Raw genomic sequence first — 14,015 nt, 5'->3', positions numbered from 1 at the left:
GAATGGAAGGTACACAATCTCCCTTTAAAGCAAGTCATTTAGCATCAAAGCAATTGAGCACCAGTTGGGCACCATTTAGCACCCAAAGCAATCAAGACTGGCATTAAAATCTGGGGGCCTTACCTTGCCAAACATGTGCAAGAGGGGAATTAACACAAGGAGCCTTTTTTTTTGTCCCTGGCTTGAACGGGGGAGAAAGCAGCTGTGAGGAGTCTCCTCAGAAGTCCTCCACATCACCACCCTTTTGCCTCTACAGCCAAATCAGAAAACCTCTTTGAACGTGTAAGACTTCAAATCTGGTCCAGCCTGGCTGCTTTTTTCCTTAACTTTGGAGTAGCACTACAGCATAGATAAGCCCTAGAGCTTGTGGTGGGTCTTGCAGCAGGCTGATATCCTGGAGTTTCCAAAGTAAGAACAGATCTTATCCATTCCCAAACCTGAACTAATATCTGTTCTCTGACATACCAAGGTAGAATTTTGATCCACACTATCACTGGATAGGTTACAGCAGGTTTTTTTACCCTTGGGCATCCTATGTGCCGCAGTTGTAGCCTTAAACAAGAAAGTATGCAGACACTGGGGGGAGACAGCAGCTCAGATTTGTTTCAGTTTCTTGTTCAGAAACCAACTAGGCACCTCAGAGTCTGGTTTGTTACTGAAAGAAGAGTTATACGATTATTCCTGGCAAGTTTAAAAGAGGAATAGAGAATTCAACTCGACTGAATTTCTGTGAGTGAGAGGAGGCAGCGAGGATAGAAAGCCTTGAAGTGCTCAGTGTGTGTGAGTGTGCAGCTTGTTAGACAGCAGGGGATCTACACAGGATCCTCTTGTAGGTGTTCCCATCCCAGAAAGCAAGCCAGGTCATGCTCTTGTGGTGCCGACAGGACTACAGAGTCTCTCCTTCTCCCCTGTTCCGTAAAATTACTCTTTTCAAAAAGAGCATTCATGTTGTATAGATGGGCAGCCTAACCTTACGCAGTACCTCACTTCCACAGGTCTTTCACTATTGGATGTTGTCATTGTCACCAGTGCCAGGTGTTGGAGACTGAGAAAATAAAAGGATTACTGGCTTTTAAACTTCTAGTGTTTGCACCTTTAGGATTTTACTGACACGAAGGCCATGTGTTTTTAAACAAAAGCCAAAATCCTTGTGTAGTAATAAAGAAAGGAGCTGTTGGGATTTTAAGGGAAAAAATACACTCTCACAGGTTCTGAGACAACTTAAGTGGCTGCTGGAATAGGGCTTTTCCAGCCTGAAGGAGCGCAGTGGCTGTGGGGTATCTGAAGTCCTTAAAGTGAAAAATAAGTGAAAAAGCATTCAACGGTACTGTTTTTTCATTATCCATTTTAGACTTTTTGGCTGAAGTTAGCTCAGCTTGATTTTACTACCACGGAACACTTTTAGTCTGAAGGCCACGAGACTTTTACCAGAAACACAGCAGCACTGGTGCTGGAGGAAGGCAGAGCTCCCTGAGCAGCGCCCCAGGGTAGGAGAGATTGCTCTCAAGCCATTGTGCTGCAAGTCAGAGAGCTAAATATTTTTCAGCTCTTCCAAGAGCCTCACATGCAAACAACTATTTCCAACATTTCCTTCCTCAGTTTTCCTCTTGGGGATCAGCAATTCCAGCTGTTTTTTTCTTGCTTTTCTCAGTAAAGTCTCTGCAAATGTTCTGTCTGGGCTAGAGTCCTTCATGGTTCTCCTTGATCCCAGCTCTAACCTGTGACACTCAGTCAGCATCTCTGCCTACCTGCTGACTGTCAACCCCATGGCCTCAACTCTGGCTGAAGAGGAGCCCTGCAGCAAACTCATAGCCCCTGTTCCAGCTCTGTCGTGGGAGAAACCAGTAGGCTAAGCTGAAACAAACCTCTCTTGTTTCAGCCTTCACCAGTTCTTCACAATCTTCACAAAATTGCTTCTGAAGATGCATCAGCTTGCTGCATCCTCCCCCTATTTATTAACTATGTACTTATGTACTAACCTCAGCCTTCAAGTCAAGTTTAGTGAGGAGCTGAGAGACCTCACATGAAGGAGCTGACTACCCTGTGACAGTCTTGTGTCTGACATGCCCCTGATCACGTGGAAAACAACCCACATGAGTGTGTGGAGACAGATCAGATAAAATTTCTAAAATCTGAGTTTACGTTTACCCCCGGACATGTGCCAAAAGCCATTTTCAGATAGGCTGGCTGTAAGTGGCTACCTGTTTGGAGGACTCAGAGGTGGCTGGATGTTTACGCACAACCCACGTCACTCCACAGTTTGGCTTTGGCTTTTGAAGCTGGTTTGTCTTGGCCACTGGAGCAAGCCCAGAATATCATCTAGGCTCAGCTGGACCTTGATAGTCATATGTGTGTACCGATCTCAGGGATAATCAGAGCACCAGCTGGCCCTTCTCCAGCTGATAACAGAAATACCTGGTAGTTGCCAGAACAGTTATCCTCATAGCAATGGACTCCTCATATGTTCCTGTAGAGAAAAAGTTTGTTTGGGCACAAATAAGTGATTAGGCAGGTATTCATGTGTATCTCCATATGGTGTCAATTTCTCTCTCTTTCAATCTGATGAGAGAGCTATTGAAAATGTCCGTGTGTACCAGCATCAAAGGCCCTGCCTCAACACGAGACTGTTTCCAGTCTATCCAAAGGCTCTTGAGATGGCTGTCACAGAGCAGGAAATGTATATAGCTGCTTCTTATTGATCACTAGCAACACAGCATGGGTGTCTATCCTTTTTTATTAGTCTCTTTTTTCCCTGGACTTCCTCCTATTGGTTGGGTTTGCTCTCCAATGCCTCAGCTTCTGATGGTGTGGCACTTTCCCAGTCCTATGGCTCTTTTGATTTGCTGCGACTCATGTTCCTCTGGCCTAAATTCAGGCTAATTTCCTGGCTTAGTGTTTCTCATTGATTTGAGGAGGCTTAGAGCTAGCCAACATGAAATGTCAGACACTGACAGTTAAGTGCAGTTTAAGTCATATAAATGAGTCTGGCCCTTACATGTATTTGTTTTCTAAAACAGTTTTCTTATTTTGCATTTCTTACATAGAATATTGTTCCCGTATCCCTCATTCTTTCCTCTGTGCATTTCTCTCCATACCTCCTCCACATGGTTGCTGCAGGAAGAAATTTCAAGGAACAAGTTCACAGAGGCAGAGGCTGGGCTTTGAGCGATGTTGGTTGCCTTTCCACTACCTGGCCAGCCTTCTCCCAGTTCTCAGGCATGGCACAAAATGGGCCCCGCTCTGCCTGCTCAGTCACAGAAGCTCACACCGTGTGTCCCATCATTACATCCCTGGCTTGGGCCTCGGTAAGCTTTTGTCCCAAGTGCATTTGTCCCATCTGTACCCTGGGTTGCAGCATGCTATTAGGACAGAGGACTTGAAAATAGGGAAAAAACTGTGTTGAGCCTATCATTACAGGCCTGCTTCATGAGCTGGGGGAAAATAAATGGTTTTTTCCATGAAGAAGCGACTTGGAAAAGCATTTAGAAGTAATTAGTCAATGAGACATCATGAACATTCAGGTGATTTGCATTCCAGATAGCTTAGAGCAGAGGGACATCTGTTATAGCTTCTTCATCAAGATACGCATTTGCATCTGCCTCTCCTCTTTATGCAAAGATACTTTAATCATTTTATTCTAGTGGTGCATTTCAGTCACACAGAGAGAGTCGAGTGGGAACAAAGAGATTTGCTTTGACATCCTGCAATGGTCAAGTGTACTGAGCCTCACTACAAGAGCCATTTCTCACAAACCTAATAAAATAATAGGTATTTAAAATCCTACCAAGAAGATACTAGACTCATGCATGCTATTTCAAGTGCTCTTGAATAAGGTGCATGCTATTTGGTAGCATCCTCCTATTAGCTTGTTTAGTCATATGTTAAAGGAATTGCTTGTCATCCTAAATTACCGGTTGAGTCAGAACTGTATGAGCCACAATATTTTTCTTCGGTATAAAGGGTTACAACGTTTGTAGAAAACATGGGTTGTAATTACCCTTCTGCAGCAGCAAAGGGGGAGGGAGGAAGAAAGAAGAATCTCAGAGGATTTTATATAAAATACCAAAGTTCATTTGATTTCAGACTCGGTTCTTTTTCCTGCCCACAGGCTTCCATATTCATTAAATAGGACTGGGTAAAAAAGTTTCGCCAGCCCTCAACCTCCCAGCGGGAGGCTGGGAAGAGTGAAGGTGTTTAGCAAGGCTTTCCCAGCCCTGTGCAGAGAAAGGATGTTTTCCCCTCGCTGTCTTGGGAGATGTGGCACTAAACACTTCCTCTTTCCTCATGCTTGTTTCCATGAAACCCTTCATGGAGGTTTCACCCTCGTTTTACCAAATAATACAAAACAGGGAAGACTAATAAATTTCTGTTACAGAAATTATTTCCTTTTGATACTTCCTTGTTGCTAAAATAGATGGCAAGCAGGTGATTCTGTACCTGGTCCCATGGACTCCACTGCGAATTAGGGATGGCAGAAGACACACCCTACCAATGAAGAAGTGTTGCAATGCGGCCCTAAACCTGCAGCTGCGTAAGCCATGGCAGCAGAGACCGGTGAGGCTGAGCTGCAGTGAGGCAGCAGTCCAGGACACTGCTCCTTTCAGGTTTGGTCTCGTTCTTCCTCATGTGAATCCAGAACACAGCAATGAAGTCATCGGGTTTGTGCTGATTTGACTATAGCACACTGTTACTTCTCCCCAATAGTATAGTGCAGTGTCATCAGGTGAAGGTAAACAGTCATTGGGAAAATGGGGTGTGCATCATTTATTTCTTAAGAAAACCAAGCTAGTGTGCAATTACCGCCTATCTTGTGGTAAAGAGGCACTGGACCTATTTCTTTCCTCGTGCTCATTTCACACCACTTCATATTCATCGACACTTAGTGGAGCAATTGCTGCTTTAAGCCAATGTGAAATTATGTTCAGGGCCATGATACCAGGACAATAAATACGTTCCTGCCCCTCTCCAGTCTCTCCCCTTTTTTCCCCTACTTTTTCTGCCTTGCATTTGAAGCACTTAATTTTCAATTCTTTGCTACATCCATACTTGTAAAAAATGAGCAGACATTTTTGCTGATGAATATGAAACTGAGAAAAGACAGTTATTTTTCTCTGTATATTCACACCTCAGCTCTCGAGAATTACACACGTGGATTCTTCTGACAGTAGATGAGACTCCCTTTTCCAGATATCTCTCTGCCACACCAAATTACAATGCTCGTTTAGACGGTTTCCCCACACAGAAGAAAAACTGCACAGATTTGCCTCAGTGTATTGAAATGTTTTAGTGAACGTGTGAATCATCTCATAACTTATTTCTTTTATGTTTTTATGGTCTTAGTTGTCTGTCTTAGAAGTGCACAATAAACACATACCCAGGAATGAGCAACACAGAGAATGTAAATTGGGAGCCGCTTTCAAAAAAAAAGAAAGTGTTCAATGAACTTGAAAAGCTGCACATTTAAAACTGCTGTTAAGAAATACTACCTTGCATCACTCATAAATAATGTTTTGAACTCAGTTCTGTGAGAAATCATTATATCTCAGTAATGGATGTCATGGATAAAGAAAGTCTCAAAGGATGAGTGCCATATTTTATCCTGAGAGACTGAACTCTTAGTGCTTTAAAGCCTGAACCAACCACTAATTTTTAAGCTTCAGAAGGGAACTTCCCTTTTAGAAATAACTTCTTTTACCTTTCACTGAAATGTTTATTGCAGACCACTGTTGGAAGCAAGGTACTCTGTAATGAACTACTGAGCAGATACCAGATGTTAATGCCTGTATTATGGGAAAGACGCATTAAATTCTTCAAACTTCTTTAAGCTGTGCAGCTAGCAGCTTCTGACATCAGGACGTTGCTCGTCTTGAACATCATGGTTCCTTTTCTCACAGCACTGCGTGGATGCTTGGGCCCTGTGTACCTGTGTGGGCCAGCCAGGCACCGCCGAAAGGGGTCCAGGGGGATGTGGAGGAAGGAGGTGCCCAGAGTCAGCATGGAGAGTGAGCCAACACCTGAGCTTTGAGACCGGTGGTAGAAACCATTCCCTCCCTCCCTGGCAAGCATGTGGCCTCATGGAAGATGTGGCCATGAGCAACACCTTCAGAGAGATGGAAGGGATTATGGGGGAAAAAGAAAATTGCTCGTGTGGTGTTATGTGAACACACAGGATGAAATGAAGGTCAGAGCAGAAGGCTGGACAGGTACCACCCTGCTGCCACGGCAAGTCAAATGGGGCACGGGAGAACCTGGCAAAGCGAGGGCTGCAGCCGACCTGGGCGGAGGGGAACAGTCAGGGGACGATGTGCGCACGCGTGTGTGGAAGTGTGCACGGGCGCACTGAGGGCAGCAAGCGTTCAGCTGGGGAAGGTTGTGGAGCAGCAGAAAGTGATGACTATTTTGACCCATCTGGTTTCTTACCTGTCCTTCCTTCTCCCTACAGATGCACACACAGAATTTTACCACAGGAACAAGCTCATCGACTGTTAAGTTGCTCACACTTAGCTGTACCTACAAGGCTGGGAGTAAATGCTGGCAGCACCATCAGCCTGCCAGATGGAGCTGAACAGAACAAACATGTCAGTCTCTGATGACGGCATGGATTTCCTTGCCCACCTTTGAAATTGAGATACCCCACGGTCCGTATCATCCCCTCTGAAACAGTTTTCCTTCCCCCTAACACAGTGGGAAACTAAAGTCAAAGGGTGTCTGAAGAGGAACATGGCCGGTGGTGTCTAAACTCAGGTGTCTGGGTGCTCTCCTTGCTGAGGCAGATGAGTGATGAGGTATGTTACCAGAGAGCAGAGATGTTACCATCACACAGAGAGCAGAAGCCTGGAAATTGGGTATAAGAAGAAGGATATACCCCCTGAAAGAAGCCTTTATGGTTTAACTGTTAGCCAGATGAAAAATTATGGCAGATTTAAACCGTACACACATGAAGAAAAACCCTTGAATATGCAGTACATATTCATATGAGAATACAACATCTTTATTAGCATTTCACACTGTGCTATACCTTTCTCTTTTAGTATTAGCTTTTGTCCTTAATAAATATATACCAGGAGCATAAGCTGACATGAGTAGTCCTACTGGAGTTACTGGGTGCTTATTAGTTCTGAAAAGCACACGTTTAGAGGCCTGATAAGGGCCTGAGGTCCCCAAAACTGCTGATTTAGGGACCTCACTGTTCAGCAACTGGATGTAAAGTGTCAAAGGAACTACCTGTAAAGAAATATTATTCCCTAATTTTCCTTGGTGCCTGTGATCAGCATCCCACCTGTGACATGCACTGGAACTGCAGATCACATTCCCTGTTACCTAAATTGAAGGTGTCATTTCCTTGTCTCCTCTCCAGAGAGGATTTACTTAATTGTGCATGAGTTGGAGGATGCCATCCTTGAGATAGATAGAGACAAAAAGGGCACATCACTTTTGTTACTCTTGTTTTCTAGCTGCCTTCTGATTGTGAATGGACACCAGTAGGAAACAGGGCAGGGGAGCAACTGTGGGAGCACCCAGGCAGTGTCCCCAGGTATAAGAGTGAGGAAGGGGTTTCCTCTCTCCTTCCCCATCCTCTCCTCCCTCCCTGGGCTTGTCCCTGAGGCCTCCCGGTTGTGCCAGGCTAAGGACGGCTCTAACACTGTCTGCCTGGTCCCTCTCAGACCTGCCCCTGCCACAGTGACTGGTGATAAGCAGCATCTCTGTGCTGCTGTCCCCCGTGGGCTGCCCACGGGCTGAAAGCTGTGGTGCCCAGCCCATTTGTGCACTCTGAGACGGCTCCACGAGGCAAACCAAAGCACAGCGGCAGCCGTCAGGAGATGCGCTTCAAAAGCACGGTCCTCACCTGAACTGGACCACACGTGTAGGTGCAACTGGGGCTGCGCAGGAGAATTAGGCTTGATGTTCCTCAGTTTGGACCCCCTACAGCGAACCATCCTGAAACCGTTGCGCTCTCTTTCCAGGCTCTTGTGGTTTTGCAGCACCGGGTGAAATGCTGAGTGACGAAGACAGCCTGCTGCTGTAGGCTGCTTGTCTGTGCTTTCATGTGCCGATGAAAGGACTTAGCAAGATGGATGAAGGAGGGGCAAACCAGCCTTTCTGTTTGTGAGGCCTTAGGCATGGGCAAGGTCTGTGTCACTGTATTGTGCTGTTCCAGGAGGACACCATGATGCTTTTAGCCTGTCAGGTGGCATCGCTGTGCCTGCATCTCCAACTGGACCTGTCTCCTTCAGCCTCCATGAGTGGTCTGAGCTTAACTGGTTACAAATATACCAATGATAATGCAGCTGATATGTAGTGAGACAGGAGGGATGGACTGCTTTCATGGCCTTTTCAGAGTAACTATTTGAGAAGTGGATTATTCTCTGTCCTATTCATATATATATGACATAAACGCACTAGTTAACCTGCTTTAAAAACAATTATTCATGGTCCTAGTGTCTCAATATCATTTTAAAAACTTGGGCAGCAGATGTAAGGCATTTGTCTGAGACACAAAGGTATGTATTTTATTTCCTGTGCTACCTTTATCCTGCTGTGTTACGTTTTGCCTCTTTTCCCTCCCACCCCATGCCTACGTAGCCAGGGAGCACTTCAGGGCAGGGACCTTTCTTCCTTTTGTAATGTTAGACTTCTGACATTCCCTAGCAAGGCCACAAGGTGCAAAATCTCTGGGTGTAGCCCCTGCCTCACAACTGCATTCGGGATTTGGCAAAAAGCACTTCCGATCACTATCTTATCCTTCAGCCATTGCACCGGAGTCTCCTGCTCTTGCCCTGCTGTCCTACCAGCAAGACCTGTCTCTGGCAGTACGGTGGTGCCCTGAAGGTGGGGGTTTGGGCATCAGCGCTGGGACCACCCGTCTTCCTCCACCTTCCCCATCGCATGCAGCCATTGCACCAGCACAGGGCACTGGCCGGGGTGGTACCTGCCCCCCAGGTGTCTGTGGGTTTGGGGGGGTGGGCTCAGTGGCACGTGGAGCATTTCACAGGGAAGTCCAGGCTCAGAGGCCTCCTGCTCCCCCTGGGAAGGAGGTGGGAGGTGGGAGGCCTCTGCCTGCTGCCAGCTCTTCCATCACTGCCTAGGTACACAAGTGACACCCCTCCCCTCAACGCACTTTTTTGGTGCTTCACCGAATTCCATTGTACCACTTAGCCAAATAGCAAATTTACCAATTACACATGAACAAAGTCCCTATTAATGAAACAATTAGGATACCAATTATCAGTTACATACCAATTACCCATTTCAGTAGTAATTATATTATTAGGTTACCAGTAACACATTCTATATGCAAGCTAAAAATAATCACAAACCCTTTATTTTAAAATCCCAAATAAAAACATAATGAAATACAGAACATCATAATGAAATACACATAAACAGTAGGTATGATGTTAGGCAAACAGTGGATGTTTTTATACTGATGTATTATGTTACATGTAGCAGCTAAAATTAAATTAATATTTTTGAAAATTAACATTTTACTTTTATCTAAATAAAATGTTTTGTAAGTTCGAAATTTTTTTTCCAAAACCAACACTTGAGAACATTATTCTACAGGGAATTTGGTTCTCTTCCAGTCTTACATGGAGTGAGAAAAATTAGGATTCTTTTTCTAAAAAATACCATACCAAATTTAAATAATCTATTTTCCCTCCTAGCTGTCTGATGAAGTCCTGAACACTAGCTAAAGTCCCGTGCCAAAGTAGTATTTCTGGTGTCAAACAAAACTTTCCAAAAGTGTGTAATTTTAGCTCTTCATCCGTGATGGAACCAATAAGAGAAGCACTTGCCAAAATCAAAGACAGTCTCAGGGTGGAAACACAGAAAAAGGTGGAAACTTCAGAAAATAAATTAAGCCAATATCTAAAGTAAGAGCCCTAAACTTCTCAGAACAGAGCTAGTACAACTGCTGGTGATTTCCCACAAAGACTGGTGAGGCACCTTGTGAAAACTGATCAAATTTGGGTTTGAGCATTAGGGATTCGCTGCCAAGGTTGAGCTTAGCAGCCTTCCCCTTGGTGGCATCACAGTCATCACTTCTGCCCGAGTACGGCCACTATTTCAGGTAGAAATACTTGGCCATCTATTGCCTGGAGTCTGTAGGAACGGGGTATCTTTAGGAGTTAAAGCTCGTTATCATCTGTGGTTGAAACTGTGTGTACACACATACGCATCTCCCTGAGGTGGGGAAGAAAAAAAGAGAAGGGAAAGTTTCAAGGCCAAGGGATTGGCATAGAGCTGATGGGTGTGCCTGGGTCTGGGAAGAGGACAGAGCCTTTAGATCCATTACCTGAATGGTCGAGGTCTGATTTTAGCTCTCAATGCACGGTGCAGAGCCCCCACTGCATGGTGAGCACGGGAAGAGAAAGGGCTCACTTCATTCCCACCCCAGACTGCCCACAAGAGCTGATTATTCCTAAGAGTGTGAGCAGGAATGGGCTTATCCCCAAGTGGACACCAAAGGGCATATCAAGAATTCTGTCATACATCAGCAATGAATTAGTTTTCAGAAGCTCGGTTTGCAGGGAGGCAAAGAACACTTCCCATGGCTGTGGAGTTCACCCTCCAGCCTGGCGCTTCCCTTGCAACATCCAGTCTGGAAAAGCAGCAGCCACTGCTGCAGGAGGTGAAATTTCACTGCACAGAACCTGGTGTGGGTGATGGATGTCTGAAACCTGCATCTAACACTCACATGATGGGAAGAGAGATTTGATTCTGCTTCCTGACACTGTTGCATGACCGGAAAAATTGATAAACTGGGTCTGCAAAGCAGGAGGAATTGTCACTACTGCTAGAAGTCAGGCTAAAGTCTCCTCTCAATGCTGGCACTGGGCAGAAGTTGATCTGTCTCCAAAATGGACGGTGATACTTGTCACCTTCTGGAAAACACCCACACTGGGTAGAAGGAACAAACCTAGAACTGCAAATGTTTTTTCCACCTTCAAAACACCTCTCATTTTTCAGATCTGAATAGCTGAGCTGCAGCAATGGGAGGGTGGCTACTGAGTGCAGTCAGGAGCAGTAAGCATAAATAGTGGATCCTGGCTCAAACTGAGCAGTTATTAAACCAGACATGGTAATGAAGCCAAAGGCAATGGGGTCCAAAACTACCTCAACTGTCTAATTGGCCTCTGCTAGAGGCAGTGTCTGGGGAATATGCACCTGTCCAAAAAAGGAGATGTCTGTGTTGGAAAGCTGAATCTCTGGAATTCAAGGAAGAAGTGTGGAAAGCCAAGAGTGTGGTGTGGATTTCATCTTGGCTATCAGCTGGAAGTATCAGCCTTGGAACGTGTCTTATGAGATCAGGCTGTGGAAATTCCCTTTAAGGATACGGCCCACATGAAGTAAATAATTTCCAGGCAGTTGGCTTGGACCAAACAGTGGCAAAACCCCATAATAATAACACTATATCATGGCAGCAAAGGATACATTAAAAAAAAAAAAAAAAAAAAAAGAGGAGAACAAAATCACAGTAGCAAAACATGAAGCTACAGATGGAGTAAAAACCTGTTTAAGAAAAGTTAGGAAGGAATGTCTCCTAAGGGACAAAATGGTTGAGAACTTTTTTCCTATTGGTAACAAAAAGCAAACACACACAGCAACATAAAGGCGGCTGAGTGGAACTGGCAACACCCACCCCACAGCCATACAATTTCATAGGATTTCATAGGATTTTTTCTTCTGTAACAAAATGCCTTAAAATTCTCAGAGTATCTGCACCACCAGTTTACAATCATTTTGATCTGCAGACTCCAGAGCTTTTTCCAATGAATGTGTGGACCAAGTATAGCAAGCTGAAGCCCACTGCCAACGTTTGCCTCGCCATAGCTGCCCATCCTGGACCCCTGTACACCAGGGCCGTAAAGGACATGGACTGAACACCCCTGAGCTGTGTGGTGGGTAAACCCCTCCTTCTTGTGTCTGCTGAGGCTTGGTGGTCTGCAGAAGACACCCTAAAACTACCATGGCACCCCTCTGCTTACTGTCTACCACCTGAGGAAGCAGCAGTGGCTGCGGGCTTGGTGGGATTTCATGATGAGGGGGTTAGCACTAAACACTGAAGGAATTTGTTGGGGATTATTGACACAACGGTGGCACAACCTTGAGGGCTACAGCTGTGGCTTGTCAGCCCTGATGCTGTCCAGGTGGGCCCTGGGAAGGACCCTGGAGAGACATCAGGATGTCTTGGCCCTCCTCATTGTCCTGGGCTTTGCTAAAGGGTTGACGTGAAGGAAGAGAGCTGCTGAGAAATGCATGACCACTGTCAAAAACCTGCTGCAGACCAAGCCTGCCAAGTGAGCAAACAAATTCAAGTCTCACATGTGCCTCCAGACCCTTGAAATAACCTTCCTCCCAGAAGGGCTGGACGTGCATCAGCTTGCCTCCACCTTTGGGTGCCTGGTGTGGTGGTGAGGGTGGACACAGAGGCTGTTGCGTCTCTTTTTGCTTGCAGAGTGCGCACCCAACAGGCTCACTGGCAGCTCCAACCCCCCAAATAAATAAACAAATAAATAATAACGGCAAACAGGCACACCAACAGTGCCCCAGCTGGAAAAGTACTGGCCCTACTTGAAGCAACAGCACGCAAAGGAAGGCCTTCCATTGTCCCGAGAGGCAAGCTATAAAAACACATTATAGAAACAGCCATGAAGGAGCTAGGCCAGTAAGGACTTGATTTCCAGCCTCTTCTCCAAAGGCCTGGGGCCAAAATAACACAGGTTGCACTCGGGTACCTTCACAGCTGCACGTGGGAAGCTTGCACAAGACCGGTCTGCATCTGTGCTGGCACTGCTCCTCATTTCTTGCTTTCATGAATGAAAAATATCCCTGTTTAGGCTCCTTATGCACAACAGGATGATAATGAAAAGAAACCATTTTCATACATTCCTCAGAGCTGCATCTGTGCTCGGTGCCTCAGACCCAGGGTTGTTTTTGCCGTCCTGCCTTTGCAGCTCCAGTAAGGCAGTGCTGTTGATAATAACGAAAGTGTCTTTGCTCTCCTTTCCTGGAAGCTCCACCTTGCTCCTCTGAGGGTTAAGCTTCCCAGAATAGAGATAGTCAATGTAGTTTTCAGGCTTGCTGGAAACAATATTGCTGAGCATCATGACAAAGAGAAGAAAGCCAAAAAACCCAACAATGATGAGGATGTAAAATGAGGCCATTATCTCCTCTTGCATCTCCAAGGCTGGGTTGCTGAAATTATTGAACCGAAGGGTCTTCTTTTGTTCCACGAACATGTGGAGTAAATTTGGCATGACTGAACTGCTGTTTGTGTGGTTGCTGAAAGCCATCTTATGCTTCCACTCTGGCTGCAAAAGCTAAGCAAAACAAAGCAAAACAAAAGAACCAACTTAGTTGGTTAATGCACACCTGTCCTTTCGTGTCTTCTAGCTCAGGTCCTTCCCACCATTCCCTCTCCTCTGCTGTGTAGCTGACTGCACTCGGCTATCCTCTAGCTGCACGTCTTGCATGCAGAGAGCTACGGTGAAAGTCAGTGGCAAGTTAGCGCAAGAATTCAGAGAATCAAAAGCTGTTGCTCTCTGCATGAAAAACATGCATGTACATGCATGGGCATATACTACTCCCTTAAGCTGACTTTGTTTTGCTGGTGACGTAGCGTCAAAATTAGGACATGGGAATAATACTGCCAATTCCAGTGACTATCTCAATGGAAACAGGATGACTCGTTCTTAGGTACCAACATAATTCAAACAGTAACACTGCTAAGGGGAGAGGAGAACAATACTGGCATTATAGCCCTGGCTCCAGAGTTGAAGGGCCGTTCGTGCTAAACCATCCACAGCAAAACCTGCTGAATTGAAAAAGAGCTGTGGGAAGGAACTAAATGAATCCAAACTGATGTAAGTTTGTTATCTTGCTGAGAAGGAAACTTGAGAGAGAAATTATTTTCTGCCAAATTATGGTTCTTGAGGTTGTCTTCTTTTTCTTTATGAGCTTTTTTCAAAGTCATTTTTAGCACAGGAGAAACGTAAATCATTGACTCTAAG

Source organism: Gavia stellata, chromosome 1, assembly GCF_030936135.1.
Source record: "Gavia stellata isolate bGavSte3 chromosome 1, bGavSte3.hap2, whole genome shotgun sequence".
NCBI classification, from domain to species: domain Eukaryota; kingdom Metazoa; phylum Chordata; class Aves; order Gaviiformes; family Gaviidae; genus Gavia; species Gavia stellata.
The sequence above is the reverse complement of the archived record's forward strand: the minus strand, read 5'-3'. Positions refer to the sequence as shown.